The 22166-nt window shown below is 43.4% G+C and overlaps 1 protein-coding gene and 1 pseudogene across 2 annotated transcripts in view; both read left to right on the forward strand.

Annotated features, from left to right (window-relative positions):
* The window catches only part of CHST11 (carbohydrate sulfotransferase 11), a 318174-nt gene that overhangs the window by 54638 nt on the left and 241370 nt on the right, over positions 1-22166 (forward strand). The gene's annotated exons all lie outside the window — the stretch shown is intronic.
* On the forward strand, positions 5238-5649 carry LOC108544273 (ATP synthase F(0) complex subunit C1, mitochondrial pseudogene; annotated as a pseudogene).

Raw genomic sequence — 22166 nt, forward strand, 5'->3', positions numbered from 1 at the left:
ACAGTCTTTCTAATAGCTGGCCCCCTTGAACCTCTTTACAAGTAAGATTTTTTCTTTCTTAAATGCTTTTATCTTCCTTCTATGTGTTGATGCTACTGTTACTCCTGCTGTTTCTACCACTACAACTACCACCACTGCCACACTACCACCACCATCACTACCACCATCATCACCACCATCACTCCAGCACAACTGGAATGACTGTTATCCTTTACACCCTGCCAGGTCATCTTCCCTATGATGACTTGCTTAACCAGTTTCCCTCAAACAATTAGTAACATTTTTCCCACGCAAATCCATCTTGAATTCCCACATGTTGTGGGAGGGATCCCATGGGAGGTAATTGAACCATGAAGACAGGTCTTTCCCATGCTGTTCTTGTGATAGTGAATAAGTCTCATGAGATCTGATGGTTCTGTAAGGGGGAGTTTCCCTGCCCAATCTCTCTCTTTGTCTGCTGCCATCTATGTAAGATGTGACTTGCTCCTCTTTGCCTTCCACCATGATTGTGAGGTCTCCCCAGTCATGTGGAACTATAAGCTCATAAAATCTCTTTCTTTTGTAAATTGCCCAGTCTCAAGTATGTCTTTATCAGCAGTGTGAAAAGGGACTAAGACAGCCTTCTATTATTTTGTATCTTGTACCTGTTTCTGTTTTAACACAGCATATTTGAAGTACAGTTTTTTTTTTTGTTTGTTTGTTTATGAGTCTGCTGTTTTCCCCTATATAAGGGGGCAGAAAACATGTCTCTATACCTTAGCATCTAAGAGAAGGATCTGGCATATAATAGATGCTCAATTTATACCTGTTGAACATTGACAGAGGAATTTCATCTTACTCTCATGATATTCTTGTTCTAAAACCAAAAATTGCAATAAAAGGCTCCCATCCCCACAACCATGGTTGCAGAGGTGTAGAATAGAGTAGAACTCATGAATGACATGAGACATTGGAATTCATGGACAGGCACATGCTAGCAAACCTGAGATCCAGTGGGGCCTCTAATTTAGATATTTATAAATGGACTTTCCACATTGCCTGTGTTATTTAAGGTAACATGAACTTCTGTTTCATAAGCCCCAAAATCTTGGTAAATGAACACAAGAAAAACTTATTTCCCACTGATGTGAATAGCCTAGAGTAGGTGTTCTTGGTTGGGTAGCTCTCCTCCATTTGGTGTTTCAGGGCCCTAGGCTCCTTCCATGTTGAGAATCTTCCATCTTTAACACAGGCTTTCAAGGCCACCGTGAAGGTCATCTACTTTTTTGGCATCTAGCTGTAGGGGATAAGGACATTGAGCTTACTGAATCAGGCCCAGAGGAGGTCCCCATCACTTCTGCTCCCATTCCACTGGCCAGAACTTGGTCTTGGGGAGGCTGACAAATCTAGTCAGCCATGTGTTCATTTTCTGTTTAGTAAGACCTCATACAACAGTGTTTATGCAGGAGATGTGCCAATTTTTTTTTACACCTCTATCTGGTTTTCTACTGCTAAACCAATCTTAACCAAACCCCACTTCCATTTCATGCAGTGTTGGTTCTAGACTACAGCCATGTGACTAAATAGGGGCCCTTGAACCAGAAATGGAGGAAGGGTTAGAGTCTATGAGCTGCTGTTTGCAATTTATGCATGATGAAGATAAGAATGTTACTTTGTGCTGTTCTTAGAACCCAGTTCATTTTTAGACTGAATGTTTATATGACTGTGAGCTGTAGGAAACACCGTGCCCACCTTGCTTAGTTTAAAGCCTTTGAGATCAATGGTAGCTGAATGTGCTTCCAGGAGCAGAATTTAATCTGCAAGGAGTGGGTGACTGCAGCAAAACTTTGCTCCTCTCTCCTCTTTGTGGAAATACTGTTTGTACAGAATGTCTTCCATAATCAATACAAGGGAGACATTAATGAAGAGAATGTCTTGTTTGGCAGACAAAGCCTTCTCTTTGTTGGATTGAGATACTCAGTTTATTTCCTGGGAGTGTATTTATGAGAAGTTGGTTAGTGATTCTTGTAAGTGTATGTGAGTTTCTTGATTTTTTTTTTAAGAGAGGAGTCAACAACCCATTGTATTACTGTAAAATGTTTGATAGCTTGTAATTTGAGCAATGTACTCATGACACCCTAGTCTTATAGATTTGGGAAATGTATACATACTTTAAAATGAGTAGGTTGGAGGGGGAACTTTAAATAAGTATATTTTACTTTAAAAAAGACCCAAAACCTTTTGTTTGAAATTACCATAAATCAAAGCATTATGGGAGATAAATTTTCTAGACTTTGTGTGTGGAATTTCATTGAGAAAGATAAGGTGGACAAAATGCTGGAGAAGTTTGGGACCACCCCTAGGTTGAATCAGTCTCCACTTTCGGGGAGTTTATAGCCTAAGTTCCCTTCCCTTTTTCAAAAGGAATTTTCATCTGTCTTGTTTAATAATAGAATCTCTTCTTCCTCCTCCCAGCCTTGTCCTCACCTCCCTTCAGGCAAGCAGGGACTTCCTTCTCTGCATCGCTCAGGAAAGCATATTTCCCACTTGCGAGGCTGGCCAGCAAAACCTCTTTGCACGTTGGAGAAGAGGATGCCAGTTTCTGCCTTTCTGCTTTCTGCTCGTAGAAGGCTTGTGTGGTATGTTATCATCGGGTCTTGCTGGCTTTCTTCTGGGTCTTCTTGCTTTCCTGAGTTTGAATCTGCATTATGTTACAGCAAATGCAGTTGACAGTCAGTGGTATAGTTGGAGTATGCACGGCCCATTTCGTATCTTTTTTTTGTTTACTGAATGTTATGCCACCTCGTCTCGGTGATGAAATGGTTTGAACAAAATAATGCTTTGGAACTGAAATGTTCTGGTTGGTGAGTTTTCTGGTCAGTGGAAGGGAATGACCTTGGGCAGAGTCTGTGACCACAAGTGAATTATCTATCCTTGCAGAGCCTCAATTTCTTCACTTGGAGACGAGGCACACTGTCGCTTTCCTTATTAGGGCTGCTGAGAGAATGTAGCTGAGGTTCTTTGGCTACTTAGCAAATGCAGGACCCAGTAATGGTAGCCATAGTCATCTCTGGGTATCCATGGGGGATAGGTTCCGGGACCCCTCTCGAATACCAAAATCGAAGGAAACTCAAGTCCTTGCTATGAAATGGTGTGGTATTTGTGTATAACCTACAACATATCCTCTTATATACTTTAAATCATCTCCAGATCACTTATAATATTAATAACTAATGCAATGTAAATGCTTTGTGAGTAGTTGTTCCACTGTATTGTTTTTTATTTGTACTTTTAAAATTGTTGTATTTTTCCCCCTATATATTTTCAATCTGTGGTTGATTTAATCTGTATTTGCAGAATCAAGTTATAGAGGGCTGGCTGTACTATTAATAATTATTAAGATATACAAAATCACTATTAGTGAGAGATTTAAAAATATCCAGGGTAGAAAGAAAATGAAATAGACTATCAGAAGCAGTGATTTTCTGGTATTATTTTAATTTGTGGTGATCTACAGGATCCTTTGTGGAGGCAAATTCTTTCTAGTTAGTAGTATCCGTGATATCATTTAAGGCTCCTGTTTTATAGATTCAGTTCCACAAATATTTGTTATCGGGTACCTGTGCTATGTCAGGTGCTGTGCTAGGAACTGTTCAGTTAGAAATATAGTACAGTTAAGAAAATAAGTCAGGTATTCTCCCTCCCAGACCTTAGAGTTGGGGTGATTCTGTGTCCCAGTTTTCCCTGGAGAGTCCTGTTTACTGCTCTTGTTCTAGCATAATTATTCACAGTGCCCCCTTTTATTTTAAGTGTCCTGGTTTGGGAAACCCGGGTCATCAATATAGGCTATTATTGAGGCAGAGGGAGTTTCTCCAGAAAAGGACTATGAAAGTTCTCTAAACAAGAAGGAGCATGATGAAAAGTATTTTGTAGGGAACTGAATTCAGGCTAGATGGTTAGTTGTAGGACCAGTGAAGAGGTGGGAGAGGGGAAAACATTTTGGAGATAGAGTAAACCAAATACTACCAACGTGATGGACAGAACCCAACTGGAGGTGCCATCTTGAATTCCAGAGTGTGAAGAGCAGTCTCAGGTGCATAGCCTTTTTTGTCTGGGTTTCACCAAGCAGCATGTCTCAGATGTCTTCTTGGAGACCCCGTTAGGCTTTAACAATTGCCTTAAAAATTCCCCAGCAAAAGCATTTTGGGAGTAGGGAGCAACTCCAGGTTGCACACAAGATGCTGAGCTAGGTCATTGGTTTATATGGCCATTTCCCTCCTGAGTCTAGGTATGCAGGTCTTGAGGGGTGGAGCTCAAGGCTACTTTTGCATTTCTGCCAGTGCTTCCAAATGTCCTGACTCCGGGCGGGGCGTGGGGGTGGGCGGTGGTAGAGGGAGGGACAAGTGGGCCTTCCTTGACTTAGTGTTTGAAATTTGAAACACAGAAACTTAGTCTTTCTGTGCCATGTCTCACATACACAGAGGGAATACTGGTTGCAATAACTTTGGAGAGAGTTAAAAGGTGATATTTTATATATTCGGGGATTATTGTTAAATTCGAAAGCAAGAGGAATGCAGTTCAGACTTCACAGATTTGGGAGGTAAATCTCCCCCACCCCCAGTGTTTGCATTTGGTTTGAGTGTCTTAATTACCTTTCCAGAACGTTTGTGAAATTAAGGTGGAAAAATTAATTCTGGCTTAGGTACTAATATATAACCCCTGTGTGTTTATTATGAAGCCTTCACCTTTAAGATTCTCGTTTGCAATCCTGGGCAACACAACCAATTTTCTGTGTCATTAACTTTTTCCTGTAACACCAAAGGGCAGGAGGATGCTGGTCTCCACCTTTTCTTTCTCCAAGGCAGGTTGAACGACCATCTGTGCCATGAGATGGATGAGGCCGGGTGATCCTCTTGATTTGGTATTTGTGTCTTCACACAAGAATCTTTGCTGATTCCAATGCTCGATTCACTGAAATGCTCCCTGCTGTTCTCTGAATCGATGATGGATTAGTTGAGGTCTTTGTATTCATTATTGGCAAGGTTTTGAGACAGTCCGTTAAGTGCAGGAAGAATTCTGGCAGTGGCGTCCGAAGGCCAAGGCTCGGCAACCTGGAATAAGTCACCGTCCGAGTCTGTTTGTGTTGCTGTAAAGGAATACCCGAGGCTGAGTCATTTTTAAAGAAGAGAGGATTAGAGCTGGGCAAGTGCTGTGGGCTTAGCAGGGGCTGCAGGGCAGTGGGAGTGCAGACTTAAAAAATGCAGACCCCCGGGGTACTACTCATTTCTCTAGCTCTGATCCACTATGGTATACCAGGGGTCTAATCAGGCCTGTGCCTGCCTCCCTCTTGAGTAGCCCAGAGAATTCATCTAAACAGCCTTCATACGGCAGCTGCCTATTCCAGGTGGCCACATGGGAGTTCCAGATCAGTGTTGTCTCCTGGGACGCTGACACAGCAGCCAAGTTTATTGGTATTGGGGCAGCCACAGTTGGTGTGGGTGGTTCAGGGGCTGGCATTGGAATGGTGTTTGCAGCCTGATCATTGGCTATGCCAGAAACCTGTCTCTCAAGCAGCAGCTCTTCTTCTGTGCCATTCTGGGCTTTGCCCTGTCTGAGGTCATGGGACTCTTCTGTTTGATGGTTTCCTTCCTCATCCTCTTGGCCATGTGAGGCTCTGTGGGGGTCACCTGCCTATCCCTGCTGCTGCGACTCCACACCATTCCTGGTGCTGGGAACATTTTACAACATTTCTCTAAAAGCTTTACAACATTTCTCTAAAAAAAAGAAAAAAAAAATAGAGCTTTACTTGGCTCACGGTTGTGCAGGCTGTACACGAAGCATGACATCAGTGTCTGCTCTTGGTGAGGGCTTCAGGAAGCTTCTACTCAGGATTGAAGGCAAAGAAAAACTGGCTTATTACATGGTGAGGTAGGGAGCAAGAGAGAGAGGGGAGGGAGGTGCCAGGCTCTTCTCAACAATCAGCTCTTGTGGGAAGTAACAGATCAACAACTCTCTCATTACCCCAGGATGGCAAGAGCTGCCCCCATGACACACTAGACCCCGTGTCCAACATTGGTGATCACATTTTTTTTTTTTTTTGAGACAGAATCTCGCTCTGTCGCCCAGGCTGGAGTGCAGTGTTGCGATCTCCACTCACTGCAAGCTCCGCCTCCCAGGTTCACACCATTCTCCTGCCTCAGCCTCCCGTGTAGCTGGGACTACAGGCACCCGTCACCATGCCCAGCTAATTTTTGTATTTTCAGTAGAGTCGCGGTTTCACCATGTTAGCTAGGATGATCTCGATCTCCTGACCTCGTGACCCACCTGTCTTGGCCTCCAAAAGTGCTGGAATTGGTGATCACATTTTAACATGAGATTTGGAGGGGACAAATATCTGAACTATATCAACGAGTTACTTTGTGCCTCAGTTTCCTCAGCGGTAAACTGGAGTAAAGAAGAATATGAAGAACCAACCTGTTAGGGTTGTTCTGAGGATGAATGAGATGGCCATTGTGAAAGGACTCTGGGCCGTCTTAATGTGATGTCGTATTATTGAATGAACCATCTAAATTCATGGCCGAATCTAGCCCATCTCCCGCTTTTGAATAGCCTGCAAGCTAAGACTCGTTTTTATATTTTAAAATGGTTGGGGGAAAAAAATCAAAAGAAGAACAGTATTTCTTGACACATGAAAAGTCTATGAAATTCAAATTTCAATGTCCTTAAATAAAGTTTTGCTGGAACTCAGCCATGCTCCCTTGTTAGTGTACTTTCTGTGCCACTTTTGTGCGATAACGGCAGAGTTGAATAGTTGCTCCCGAGACTGAATGGGCCTGTGAAGCTGAAGGCACTTATCTGGCCCCTTACAGGAAAAAATGTGCCAGCCCCTGATGTAGAACAGTGGTTATTGTAGTGGTTATTGTTCATCTTGTAGCAAGATGAACTGGGTTCTACACAGAGCTCTTTCCCTCTGATGGTGTCAAAGCTTGGGGAATGCTGAAGCTCTCAAATTTCTGAGGAAGAAATCAAAGCTAGTTTGTTTTTTTGTTAATCCATTCATTCATTCATCATTGTTTCACCAAATATCCTTTGAGTTCCTGCTGTGTGCCAGGCACTGTTGGGGTGGTGAGGAAAATGCAGTGACACAGGAGAAAATGCCTGCCCTCCTGGAGCTTACAGTCTAGTGGGAAGAGTAAGATAATACACAAGTAAAATCTCCCGACCCATCTGAGGGTGATGGATGCTATGGCAGGGCAGGGGGAGAGAGTGGGGACTGTTAGGAAAGGCCGTTATTGAGAAGGCCATAGGTGATGTGAAGGAGATGGAGTGTGAGCCCTGAACCTACATGATGGGGCTGGGGCAGAGGGGAGACTGCTTAGGCAGAGGGAAAAGCAAGTTCAAAAGCCTTGAGGTGCAAGCATTGGAGACGGTCAAAGGAGAGCAGTGTGCACAGAGCATTTTTGTGTGTTTTTAAATTTCAGCATTGGCTACAGAGCTGTGGTAATCTGATATATGGTCCCTTTTAAAAAAAATTATTTTATCTTCAGAACAATAGGAAACATGAAGGGAGACCACGTAGTGCAGTGGATAAGAGAAGGAGTTTCAGGCAGATAAGAGGTGAAGCTCAACCTTGGCAGTATTGACATTTAGGGCTGAACGAAATCTTTGTTGCAGGATGCTGTCCTGTGCAATGGAGGCAGTTTAATAGCATTCCTGTCCTTTACTTACTAGATACTTGTGATAACCAAAAATTTCTCCAAACAATGTCATGTGTCCCCTATGGGAAAAATTGGGGCAAATGTTAGTTGGGAGAGTAGAGACCCTGACTCTTGTTTCTCTCCTGTTCACCTTTTCTTCAGCAGAGAGCATGGTGTCTGTTCATATCCTGGTGAGAAGTATATGATTTATGTGATTGACTGAGATCCTTGTGTTAAAATACAAGCTACTAAAATGGTTATCTTTGCAATTTTTTCATTGCATTTTTTTCTCTTACTAGTCGTCGTCCCTTGTGTGTGACTGCCTTTGACAATTTCCAAATTGACCTGTGAAGCAACGAGGTGGACATCATTTCTTCCATCCACTTTCAGGCATGGTTGGAAGTGGAGGGCCTGAGGCTTAGAAAACATGCCTGAGTCCCCTGAGTCCATGCTTTTGGCCCATCTGAACTCCAGGAGGGGAGATATACAGATAAAAGAGTGAGGTGCTTTCATTCTGTTCCTCTGAGCCTCCCTGGTAACATGCCATCCATTGAAAATTGGCCTCTTTGCCTGGGGGAGCCCCTAGGATGAGTTGATACATAAGTCACCACTAGCCATGCTGAATGAAAGGATGCCTTGCTCTAAAGAGGAACGGAAGCTCAGGGCACCAAGTGGAAGGGGCGCATTAGGAGAGCCTAGCAGAAATGTGTTTTTGAATTTGTGTTCCCTGTTGGGCTCATTTGGATTGATTTCCTCCACTCTACCTTCTGTCCTGTGCCTAGGTTGATCATGGAGCAAAATGTTCCTGTTTGTTCTTCCTTCTAGAGTTACGAATGGTAAAAAGACAGTAACTGATGTTTACTGGGCACTTCTTATGTGCTCTAAGCTCTCTTCATGCATTCTCTTTGCCGCCTTCCAAATCCTCTCCATCATGGCTGTTATTGCCACTTAAAGATGAAGGCAGAGCCTTGAGAGGTTTGGTAATGTTCCTAGGCTGAGTGGTTAAGTAACTAGGGGAAGCTGGAATTTGATCTCTGCAGCCATTTTCGTCTGCAAAATCTTGGATGCACCATGAGAGAAGCCCAAGAATTGTCCTGTGAAATTAAAACTGCACCCCAAAGCTCAGCCCCTGGGGGGATTCCTGGGCTCCCTCCTCAGAGCCTTTTATTGCATCCACGCTTGGATGAGTCTCTCGAAGCCAATTTAATCCCGGTCTGTCTACACGAGGGAGCAGCAAGCTATTGACAGCCTCATTTTATGGTCATCAGTGCCCTCTTCCTTCTGAAGCTTGTCAATTTTAATGTCTGGAGAACCAGGGGGTGGTGTAGGGGCTTCCAGACCCCTGTTTACAATCACCACTTATAGACCAGAGCTTCTCACGCTTAGATGCGTGTGGAATTCCCTGGGGTTGGAGTTAAGCTGCAGGTTGTGATTCCATAGGCCTGGCCTGGGGTCTGATCCTGCATTTGTAACCAACTCCTGGGTGATGATGTGGAGGCGGCTGTCCTCTGGCCACACTGAAGTCACTAGTTCTAGATGCCATCACCCTCACCCTAGATGCCATCACTCTCACCCTACTTCAGAGGCTGTACCAAATTTTTAGAAGAGAAATTTTGCCTCAAAAGAGAGCTGACTCCTGATGAGCTTGGCGAAATGAAGCCAGACATTTTATAATTGGTCCCTTTTGTTTGTGTGGTGTCTAACACTTTTTGAATACCTACTGCGTGTCAGTGCCTTTTCCTGCTGAGGATCGTACTGGGTAACTTTGGATCTAAGGTCACTTTGGCAGTGAGAAGTTCCCTCCTCTGAGTCAAGACCACCTTTGAGCCCAGAAATGGTAGCTCATGCCTGTAATCCCAGCACTTTAGGAAGCTGAAGTGGGAGGCTCACTTGAGCCCAGGAGTTCAAGATCAGCCTAGGCAACATAGTGAAACCCTGACTCGGCAAAAAATAAAAAAAAATTAGCCAGGCGTGGTGGCACATGCCCATATTCCCTGCTACATGGGAGGCTGAGGTGGGAGGATCACTTGAGCACAGGAGTTCAAGACTGCAGTGAGCCATGATTGTGCCACTGCATTTCAGCCTGGGTGAGAGAGCGAGACCCTGTTTCAAAAAAAATAAAAATAAGGACCACTTTTGAGTCAGCAAATATGACAGGAGCACGTGAGTAGGAGGGAAGATTCGGATAATACACATGTTGTCATGCTATATTTCCTTCACTAATTATATGGGCTCAGTAAGGGATATTCAGAGGTTGTCAGTTGCCTTTGTGCCAGATTCAGTTGGACTCTGATAGAGACTTAGGCAAATATAATGTCTGTGCACCGTGTTCCGGGAAGCACTTAGAAGGATCCCGGGCAGATTCACTGGCATAGTTAACACACCCTGGACTTTTCCTCGCCCTGCATATGGTGGCTTATGAGAAGAAAGCGAAGACTAGAAAATCATTTGTGTGTCACTTCAGGTAATGAGACAGGATTTGAGTGGAAAGGTGATTATCACCAACCCTTCATTCATTTTCTACAAAATAGTCAACATGCAGTCTCCCAAGCTGCATAATAAATGTAGCATCCTTCAGCTGGGGATATTGGGAGGGTTTATTTCTTATCTGTGATCCAATATTAATTTGCCTTAAACAAAAGAATCAATTTACTGTGTAATTCTGAGGTTTATGGTGTTTCTACTAAGTCTTTTCATCTTTGAAAGATGATGTTATGCATTTTAGTAGAAACTATTTTAGTTTTCTTAAAATCTTTTCTCTTCTTTCTTTTCTTTTTTATTTTTTTAACTCTTTCTTCTCTTCAATCAGATTATAGAGTTGGAGCAAATGTCATGATGAGCTTTGAGGCCCAGACCTGGTCTCTTGAGGTGTGTGTGTGTGTGTGTGTGTGTGTCTCTTTTCTTTCTTCATAATAGTCCCAACCCTAAACAAGGGTATGGCACAATACTTCTTATGAACAAAAGTGCTATTTGTCTACAAGGGGACTTGAGCCTACACTAATTGTATTTGATTAGGATTTTTGTGCTGTCTATGTGACGTTTAACCACACTGTCAATTATAGACTTCCTTTAAGGAATTTCCAGGAAACCCCCTTACCATAAGAGTTTAAATTAATGTTTTGCTAGTTTAATGACAGCAGTTGGGAAAGGAAGCAGACCATTTATTTTCAGACCATTAGCTAAAGCCAACTTCCTTTAAACTTAGAAGAGGGCACAGCATGGTAGATGGACATCTGCCCCAGTGCATCATCATAAATGCCTCGAGGCAGCCACAGGATGGATTTTGACCTCAGTGGGGAGAGGTTTGGTTAGAGGGTTGGGTAGAACCCCCTAACCTGTAGAAGAATCTAGAAAAGTGGGATGAATGCCTTTCTCTTAAGGCTGTCACTTATCCAATTCCAACTGCCTCTTTAGTAACCACCTCCCTGCCTCCCAGTGAAGTGACCCCGGGGAGCCAGTTATTATGGCCCTACTTGATGGATAATTACTGGTTGAGGCTTGATTTGACACCAGCATTTTGCATGATAGCCTGTTAGATTTGCTTGGCTCAAAAATTGATATTTTCATTCCTCTAAGGCTGCAGCATGGAAACATGGTTGAGTGGGCTTTGCCAAGATAGGATGATTTCTTGTGCTGTGGCAGGACCAGGGCAGCTGTTCTGAGAACTGTTTCGGTAAAGCCTTCACAGTTGGTTTTGTTGAAGGCTTTTCTGCAGGTGCAGAGTGGGTTCCTAAAGGACAGTAGTCTGGTTTTCCTAGGAAACTACTTATGGAGAGTGCATGTGTTTAATTTAGGAGGCACAGCTGTGCAAGGGACTGGGACTCCATCAGGGAACGGGGTGCAGGAGCCCTGTGTTCCTTATGTCTCAGCTTCATTCCTAGTTGCTGACGTCAGAACTGATCAAAGGTGTCTGTTGTCTTTCTGCACACCCATGCTACAGGCAGTAAGGAATGAGGTAGCAAAACTAGTTCACTGCTTATCAGCTGGGAGGCTTCAGGAAAGTCTGAACTACTGAGCATTAGTTTCTGCATCTGTCCAATGGGCCCAATGGCACCTGCTCTGCTCATCTCTCAGGATCTTACATGCCACACAAACTAATGGAGAAGTAAATGCTTTATAAGCCTAAAGGAATGGGCGTGGGTACATTCAATGAGAGGCAGTAGGACGAATCGTTAGTGATTAGTTTGCCCAGTAGGAGCGGCAGTTGTTAATGCAAGAAGGGTGGATTAGTACATGGGTAGTGGTCAGGAGGAGCACCACTGCTGCTGCTACTTACCCACTTGTGTAACCCTTTTTAAAAAAACAATAACAAAAAACCCAAACCTCTTAGTCTACTATAGGATAGGTTGTTCCAGCATCTGAAATTCCAAAGTACTTGTTGAAGGGGATTCTTAGGATGGCGTAATTTTGTTCACTCATAGGATCTTTTTCCTGGGGCATGATCCTAGCCGTGTTCAGGATAAGCCCTGCACATCAAGCTGGTGCAGTGAAGTGTTCTGTGGCTGGAACTAAATCTGTCCCAGGCTCACAGCATGGGAGGGGGGGTGGCAGGGGTTTTTTAATTCCCTTGAGGGCACTTGGCCTTTGCTCGTATCTGCTCAGGAAGTCAGACAGTCTGCAGCCGGTGGCGTGTGCAGCTACCCCTTCTGTTCTCTGGCCCTGGAGGCTTGTGGTCCTTTTGTTTTAAAGTCGACTGCCTGATGTTCCTTTGGAATATGTGAGTCCAGTGGGAAAGAATAGAACATATTCTGAATCTTAATGGTGGATTTAAAAAATCTATTTAGGGAATCTGAGCATCACTTAATTAGATATGTCTTTATTTCCCCAGCTGCCCTAATTAAATAGTAATCATAATAAGGATAAGGATAATAGCTGATCTCAGTGTCCTGTCTCCCAGGGAAGTTGCTCAATACATATTTGTAGATGAATGACTTGGAGATCCCAAGGACGGTTTGGAGATTTGCCATTGTATTCAAGTCTACCCTGGTGGGACCTTGAAGGTGAACATTCTTCTTCTCTGGGTCTCCACCTTTTCCTTTCCCATATAACTATTTTCTCCTTATCTGCGTGCTTTTCTGTAATGCATATCTGCAACAGGTGAGCCTGGGTGAATATGATTACACGCAGGTTGGTTTTTCTGCCGTCTTTATGGTCTGCATGTTGGGATTCAATCTCCCTGCAGACTTTGTCTGGTTAGCCTGGTTGTGACCGTGGATCTTGGTTTCGTATATTGTCAGAGTTGGCAAGGAATTCAAAGATGATCTCGTTTTACCTCTTTATTTTATAAACTCGGGCCCAAAGTGAAATGACTTGCCCAGGAATACACGGAGTGAGTGAGGTGGTCATAGAGAGCTAGCTCTCCTGATGCTTAGCTCTGACCTAATTCCAGGAAGGTGACTGCATCTGGCTTCTGCCTTGAAACATCCTGGGAAGAAATGGTATCCTGCTGAGAGAATGCGGGCTGGATGGAGGTATCCTGCATAAGGGTGTCAAAGTACTTCACTGTCCTCTGGGGATCCCACAGTGATTCTTTGATTCTATGCCCACTGAGGGAAAGTTGATTTGAGTCTACTCCACTCTTTGATTGAAATGGGTCTCTTCTGTCCCCAGCCTGGTGAGTCGTATCTTGTTTCCCTTCTGGTGGGCATTTTCTGCCTTTATCCCCACTCATGTCTGCTGAATGGGTCACCCAGGCTGGAGCAGGCTGAACTACAGGCTAATGACATTGTTTGGCCTAGTTCCTGCTTGGTGGTGAAATCTCAGACAGGATTTTATCACCCTCTCTGTGCCCGGAAAAGTAGACTCTCCTGGAGCTTATAAAATTGGGATGTCTGTTTCCACTAGCATTTCTTTCCCAGTTATATTAATCAATAATGTGAAATTAAATCAAGATATTCCTTATGCCGGCACCAGCTTCTCCAATACATTTATCTCTGTATTTTAGTATTTCCTTTGGCTCTTTTTCTCAGAAGGAGATTTTTCCATGCAGTTTAGGAGCACAGAGCGAACTTCCTGGGAAAGCCTAGAAATTCAAACATCCTTAGCTGCATAAACTTGGGAAAATCAGTATAATCTCACTGAGCTGTGTTGTTTTTAATCTGTAAAATGGACATCCGTGTGCCACCCTTGCAGATGTTGTAAGGACTACAGGAGATTGTATGGCGCGTAGAAAATACCTCACTTCGTGTTTGGCACTTAGTGGGTCTACATGTGGAGGTCCGAGCTTTTAAGACAGCCTTTTGCCTGATGTAGATGTATTTACGTGTATTGGTGTAGGATTCTCAGGCAGGCTGACCATCAGAATTACCTGGTGTACTTTAAAATAATCCCAGCATGAGCATCAGATACCTGGGTGCCCCTAGACCACCCACTCATCCTAATCTCCGGAGCTGGGCCCTATGTTCCATCATTTTATTTTCTTTTTCTATTTTTTTTTCAATATTTTGTAGACTTGGTGGGGGGGGGGGGGTGGTCTCGCTATGTTGCCTGGGCTGATCTTGAACTCCTGGCCTCAGGCAAGCCTCCTGACTCAGCCTCCCAAAGTGCTGGGATTACAGGTGTGAACCACTGCACCTGGCCCTATTGCATCATTTTGAAAGGTTCCTTCTGTACTGTTTTGGATCCTCAGCCACATTTGGGGACGTCTGTAGAATGGGTTTTATTTTTTCTCATCATCCTTGATAAAGGCAAAATGGTGGTGTGGTATAGAGACTTGAGGATTTCAGTCTGATCATTTTTTCATGCTTGATTTGGGCTTACCTCAAGTTTGTTGGGATCGGTGGGGTAGGAAAGGGGGACAATTAAAAAATAATAGTCTAATAAGAGAAGCTGTGATGTTTGACTAATTAGAAATGGAGAATTTGCTTCTTAAAAAGGCACTCTTCATAGTACTAAAGACAACCAGATTATATCTGTTCAGGCCACCATAGGGTTTGCCTTCAGATGCAGAAACTTATCTCTGAGATGGCTTTAAGATGGAGTGGTGAGAGTCCACATTCAGTTTCCTATCGGTTTCCACATGTGTGGGTGGGGTTTCTCGTCTCTGTCTCTGTCCCTCCTCCTCTGGCTGGCTTAATACTGGGAGAATTCTTATCGCTTCCTGGAGGACCCACATGCTTTGGAGTGAGGGAAGCCAACTTGAATTCTGGCTCCAATCCTTAAATCCCATCTGGAAGCATCACATAGATGGGATCTGTTCCCAGCTTGGAATCTACCTGGGTATAACCTGGCACTCAACCTGCGGCCTCATATGTTTTTGTTGAGCAAAGAGAAATATATCAGAGAAGGATGAAAAAAACTCCAAATCAGGAAACCTGTCCATTTCCACTTCCTGGTTCTGTGACCTTCAGCAAGTCATTGAACCTTAGAGAGTGAGCCTCGGTTCCCTTATTTGTGAAATGGAGTGTTCACATTACTTTCCTTAGCTTTCTCAAGTGAAATACTATTTTATGTAAAAATGCTTTTGTAAAACCACAGAGCAGTCTCACCCTTACTGTAAAAGGAATATTTTGTTGCTTGTTGGAACACTGGCATTTACTCAGCATTTTTGCTGGTTGTTTACCTGTTATCCCTCTCTGTGTTAAACATGGAAAATTATTTGTTTATAAGTTTTCTTTCTGCTTTTTAGTCTTCTGGGAACTCTGCAGTGCCTAGGCACTTTGAAGAAGAGTTTTCTGGAATTTCACGTGGGTTTCACCTCTCCCTATCCACAAAGCCTGTCTTTAGAAGTCCCTATCTCCCAGTGTTTGCTGGGATGAAAGACAGAAGCTCTGATCGGCAGCCTCAAAGCTACAGTGTTCAGGAAAGCCAGATATTTTTGTTTTCTTTCTTTGCCTCTCAATTGGAGTCATACCATGCTGCAGCAAGGCTTGTTTTATGGATTAGTTACTGACCCAAAGTATTTTTCTTGTGAATAAATGTTGCTTCCCACCACAGTGACTTGAGAATAGGAAGGACACATGGAGAAGATTATGAATAGGTTTTGGTGCCAACAGATAGGACAGCCTTCCAGAAAAATTATTTGCATTCACCATGTGTTTGTTAAATGGGCAATTGTGGAGTATACAGTTGCTAGCGTTTGTCTGCCTGTCCTTGGGAAGGCAACAGTTCAGTAGTGGCCTGCATTTGACCCTTAAAGAGCTAGTGGGCTTTGCAGCTAGTTCATTCATTTATCCTAATCTAGGATGGACTGTTTAAAAATACATATCCAGCCAGAAAACAGACATAGACACTTATCGGGAATGAGTTCTTGACAGAATTTCAGTATTTAACCATTGGTATAAGCATCCTTCCATCCATCCATTCATCCACTTGTCCACCTTACCATCCATTTTCCATCCCTCCTTCCATTCATCCATCCACTCACCTACCCTTCTACCCATCCACTCATCCATCCATCCATCCATCCATCCATCCATCCATCCATCCATCCATCCATCCTCCATTTTGGCAAATGGCTATCAAGCACCTAGTAGGTGCCAGTTCTGTCCTGGGTTTTGAGGATAAAAAGTCAAATAAGACAGGATCTCTGACCTCAAGGAACCTACAGTCTGGGTACAGGGTGTTTTCCTAAATTTTAAGTCAAATTCTTCCTTGACACATACCTATTTTTATTTTGTTTTGGTTCTCGTCTCTGTGAACAGAGCAAAGCATGCAACCATTGTAACACTTTGATTTGTTTTTATAAACCCAAGTTCTAGAGTTGGATTTCATGGTTTGCATAACTCGGCATAGTGTAAGTGCATGTATTATTAAACAGAAAAAGAGGGAAGAAACGACAATCTAGAAAAAAGATAAAATCTTATGACTGTAATTTATTAAGTAAGGTATCCAATGAAATTCTTTCCTTTTTTCTTTTCTTTTTCTTTCTTTTCTTTTCTTTCTTTCTTTCTTTTCTTTTCTTTTCTTTTTTAAGAGACAGTCTTAGTTATGCAGGCTAGAATGCAGTGTCATGATCATAGTTCACTGTAGCCTTCAACTCCTGGGTTCAAGTGATCCTCGGACTTGTGGCCTCAAGCAATCCTCCTGCCTCAGCCTCCCAAAGTGCTGGGATTACAAGCATGAACCACTGCTCCTAATTCTTAAGAGATATTTTTAAACCTCACAGTGTATACTCTTCACAATCACTTTTTGAACCTTAAGTAAGTTTAAATGGCAAACACTTTCTAAATATATTTTACTGAAAGTCCAGTTGGGAAGCAGAGGATTCCATCATCTTTTGAATTAGCAATGAGGACAGACCATTAAAATTCATGATTAAGAGCATGGGATTTAGGTCTGACAAACTTGGGTTTGGATTTCCATTTTGCTGTTCTCTACCTGTGTGACTTGGGACAAATTACTTAATCTCCCTGAGCCTCAGCTTTCCTCTTTATAAAATGGGAATAACAACAGTATTTACCTGAGAGAATTACTATTAGAATGAAGTGAGAGTAAAGATTTGCAAAGTACTCAACAAAGGCCTGGGATGTAGTAAATGCTGTTTTGATTATTATTAGGGGCAAAGAGATTAGATAGTTAACAAAAAAAGAAAAACCAAATATTGGCCATTGGAGGGTTTCTGTGGAAATAAGATATGTGATGCCTTTTGATATTGCACAACTAACAGTCTCCTGAGAAATCGTAAGGTTTCTCACATAGCTCTTATTTGCATCTTTGCTGTGATGCTGATTTTTACCAAGCTGTTTTTTGCAGTTCAAGGGTTGGTGGGAAACGTTTGTGTGTGTAGGGGGGCGGTGGGAGGAGAAAGAGTGTCAAGCCTATAAACAATTATTCAGATTTTCAGCTAATTTTAGCACGAATTAGATTTTAGGTTTTTAGCACGTCTTTTCGGCAGGCCACCCCACTTAGGAGAAAATCCAATTCTGAAATTAATTTCAACAAATCAGAAAGGCAAATTGGTAGTTGTATCTGACTTATTATTATTATTTTTTAAAGGGTTGACCAATGAGTTGACTTTTATGTAACACTTGAGGCAAAGAGTTCAGTGTCATGGGAATTATTTTCACAAATGGATCATTTTCTTTAAAAAAAAAAAAGAAGAAAAGAAGGGAGAATTTTTCTTGGTGTTTCTGTTCCATGGAAGGTAGTTCTACATACTGTTTATGGAGGCCTTGATCCTTTTTAAACTTAAGGAGCCCAGTTGGCCTCTATCGCAATAAATTGAGCTCCATATAGGGGCTGAGGGACATTTAATTTATGTGCCTGACTCTTTTCCCCAGTTCAGCCGGCTACTTCCTGGGATGGTGTTCTTGATTGATGGCCCTTCTGGCATGTTGTGCTGCTGGGATGTCTTTTGAAGTTTCTCCTCCAGGCCTGAGGTTTGCCCCTGTGAGGTGTTAATGGGCTTCCTGCTGGGGCTTTATTTGTGAGGGGTGCTTGTTAGAGGGGGCTTGATGGGCCAGTGGGGGCACCAGAGCGCCAGTTCTTCCACTCTGAAGAGTTGACTCTCAGGCCTTGGACTCGTGTTCTCAACCCACTGCAAGTCTTGTTTTTATTTCTGCTCCTCAGGTAGAAATGTTTAGCTTCTGGGGGTTCTGAGAACCCTGGCAAGTTTTGGGAGTGTGTGATCAGGCCCAGCCAGGGAAGGGTTGTTCTGAGAACCCACACAGACAAGTGGACTCCTCCCTGCAGGGGATGGCAGGGATTTGCAGTGAATAACAAGGGGTTGAGTCTTGAGCAAGATGGCCCAACCCCAGCAAAATATACCTTGTCCTCTTTTCTCCCGGGTTGGCGAGGCCTCCATGTTCTCCTTCCTGGGTCTTCAGCGGCCTGACTGCCTCTAGTCTCCCCTCCCAAATTCCATTCTCCTCAGCACCACATGGCATTCTTTCTAAAATGGCTGTCCTCCCACCAGTCCTTCCGTGGTGTAACGGGTTGAATTGTGTCTTGCCACAAATTCCTAACCCCCAATGCCTCAGAATGTGACTTTATTCAGAGTTATATAGGGCCTTTAAAAAGGTGATTAAGGTAAAATGGGGTCATTAGGGTGGACGCTAATCCAGTCTGACTGATGGGCACAGCAAGAAGGTGGCCGTCTGCAAGCCAAGGAGAGAGGCCTCAGGAGAAACCAGACCTGACCTGCCAACACCTTATCTTCCAGCCTCCAGAACTGTGAGAAAATAACTTTGTTGTTTAGGCCACCCAGTCTGTGGTACTTTATTATGGCAGCCTGAGTGGATTAATATGCATGGCTACCTTGACCGATGGGGTACATTTCCAGCCTCATGGAGTGTCACAGGAGGTCTTTTGTCTCTGGCTGCTGTCTGCCTTTCTGACCTTGGGCAGAGATCTCTTCTCTTGCCTGAGAAACTACAGATCCTTTATGACTCAATTCTAGGCTACCTGCTTTGTGAGGCCCTCTGAGACCATCCTTCTCTCTCTCTCTCTCTTCCCTCCCCGCAGACGTGGGCTTTCTGTATACTTCTGAGAACCTTGAGGGTAGAGATAGCACCTAGCTCTGAGCCTGTTAGTTCATCCGTGTTTATTGAATTAGTTAAGACTTACTCTTTGTTGTTTTGTTTCCTTAGGAAGCTACCCCCCACCCCCAACTTAGTGCTGTATTAGAAAAGATGATGTATTAATCTGTTTTCACACTGCTGTAAAGAACTACCTGAGACTGAGTAATTTATAAAGAAAAGAAGTTTAATTGACTCACAGTTCTACATGGCTGGGGAGGACTCAGGAAAGTTACAATCATGGTGGAAGATGAAAGGGAAGCAAGGCACATCTTACATGGCAACAAGAGAGAGAGTAAGGGAGGAAGTACCACACTTTACAACCATCAGATCTCCTAGACCTCACTCATTATCACGAGAACAGTATGGGAGAAACCACTCCCATGATCCAGTGCCCACCCACCAGGTTCCTCCCTTGACACGTGGGGATTACAAGTGGAGATGAGATTTGGGTGGGGACACAGATCCAAACCATATCAGATGATAAACCTTGATTTTCCACAGGGTGTTAATAGCTTCACACAGGTATGTCCCAGATGATGATGGTTATGTCCGTGATAACGCTAGTAATTTTAGCTAGTATTTACTGAGCACGTTCTGTTCACCAAACAAGCATGTGCCCCACCTAACCATCACAACACCCTTTCAGGTAAGTGTATCTTCAAGTAAACTTGAGCCAGCTTCATCTGGGAGATGGCATAGCCCAGCTGTGAGCAAGAAGATTCAAAAGCTAAAGGCTTCTTTGCCTCCAGATCATTTCTGGCAGGCCTTGACACTCCAAAGCAGATTTTTCTTTAGGTGCTCAGTCACATAGTAACATTTCTTTTTTTTTTTTTTAAATTATTATTCTACTTTAAGTTCTAGCATACATGCGTACAACGTGCAGGTTTGTTACATATGTATACATGTGCCATGTTGGTGTGCTGTACCCATTAACTCGTCATTTACATTAGGTATATCTCCTAATGCTATCTCTCCCCCTTCCCCCTCCCAACAATAGGCCCCGGTGTATGATGTTCCCATTCCTGTGTCCAAGTGATCTCGTTGTTCAATTCCCACCTATGAGTGAGAACATGCGGTGTTTGGTTTTCTGTTCTTTTGATAGTTTGCTGAGAATGATGGTTTCCAGCTGCATCCATGTCCCTACAAAGGACACGAACTCATCCTTTTTTATGTTGGTATAGTATTCCATGGTGTATATGTGCCACATTTTCTTAATTCTGTCTGTCACTGATGGACATTCGGGTTGATTACAAGTCTTTGCTATTGTGAATAGTGCCACAATAAACATACGTGTGCATGTGTCTTTATAGCAGCACACATAGTAACATTTCAATGAAACTGGCGAGAAAATGAAACCTCCTTTAATTCACTCTTCATTTGCAAATGTAGGAAGACATTGTTCAGCGACAGATGTGTTCAGTAGAACCATCATGAGTTCACTAGGCCTCCCTGCACCTTGGGGACCGGGTGGCCAGTGCTGTTCTTCCACCTGCCACTATTTAGATGTGGAAAAAGAGACCTGGAGGAGTTTTCCAAGATGTTGTCAGGTTATAAGAAGAGCTAATGAGTGCACTAGACTGTGCTGTTTTTCCTTTGGTGTTCAGATAGAGAGAATTTTAAATTCACTTTTTGCTCTAGGTGCTATCAAGACTTTTAGTTATTTTTTATTTTAAAACCCTGGAAAAGAAGAGGGATGACCTGGCCATTTTCGATCCAATGCACTTGACAGTATTTCCTTGTGCTGCTATGTCCCCAGGACTGACTTTGCAATTCTTTCTGAGTTGTGCCATACCGCTGAATCCACTGAGGGCAGCCTTACCTTTTGGAAGGGAGGTGAGAAGAATAAAGAAATGTAGAGATTCAATGAACACACTGCTCGGCAAGTAGGACCTCAGTCTAGTGTAGAGAGAGCTGGTTGCCATCAAGAAATAGCTGTGTCCACAGCTTTCTCATTTTACCTTAGTGCTCAGGCAGACCCTGTGAAGGAAATGCAATTTAAATAGAGAGGTGGAAAATCTCTACCTGAACTTCCCTGAGGCTGGGGAAGGAAATGAGGGCAAATTGAGCACCTGGAGACCAGAGTAACTAAGGGGTTGTGCCTACTTACTCTTTGCTGGTGAGATTGTTAGGTCTGGCATACATTTTTGGTCGTTATTAGATTCCTTCCTTGGTTTAGGTCAACTTGTTATGTGACAGGGAGACATTGTATTCTAACCTCTGGAATCTGGCTGCCTTTTTCCATCCCTGGCCCTGCCACTTATTTTGAGAGCTCAGACAAGTGACTTGACTCTCTTGGTTCTTTTACAGGGCTGTGTGTGGATTAAAGATCATGCATGTAAAACATGTAGCCCAGTACTTGTTTTATGAATTCAGCTGCTTTGACAGAGAGACCCCAAATAATGGTGACTTTAAAAAGATGCAAATTGATTTCTCCATGATACATGGTCAGAGTAGATGGCCTAGGACCGGTTCTGCAGGTTTCACAATGATCAGAGACCCAGCCTCCTATAGCTTGTTGCTTTGCCATCTTCAATATATGCCTTCCATCTCCTAGTCCAAGGTGGCTGCTTCAGTTCCTGCCATCATTTCTGCATTCCAGCCAATACAGGAAAAGGGGATATGGAAGGCATGCCTCTTTCCCTTAACAACATGGCCGAAAAGTTACTCACAGCACTGTCTCGTCTCACGGGCCAAAGCTGAATCATGTGATCACATTATTCACAACTGATGTGGGGAAATTTTAGTCTTTAGCTGGATGTCCAGCTAAAAAGCATGATTACAGGCCGGGTGCAGTGGCTCATGCCTGTAATCCCAACACTTTGGGAGGCTGAGGTGGGTGGATCACTTGAAGACAGGAGTTTGAGACCAGCCTGGCCAACGTAGTGAAACCTCATCTCTACTGAAAATACAAAAAATTAGCTGGGCATCGTGGCACATGCCTGTAATCCCAGCCAATTGGGAGACTGAGGCACAAGAATCTCTTGAACCCGGGAGGTGGAGGTTGCTGTTAGCTGAGATTGCGCCATTATAC

The sequence above is a fragment of the Rhinopithecus bieti genome, unplaced genomic scaffold (genome assembly GCF_001698545.2).
Source record: "Rhinopithecus bieti isolate Rb0 unplaced genomic scaffold, ASM169854v2 scaffold_24306, whole genome shotgun sequence".
Lineage (NCBI taxonomy): Eukaryota > Metazoa > Chordata > Mammalia > Primates > Cercopithecidae > Rhinopithecus > Rhinopithecus bieti.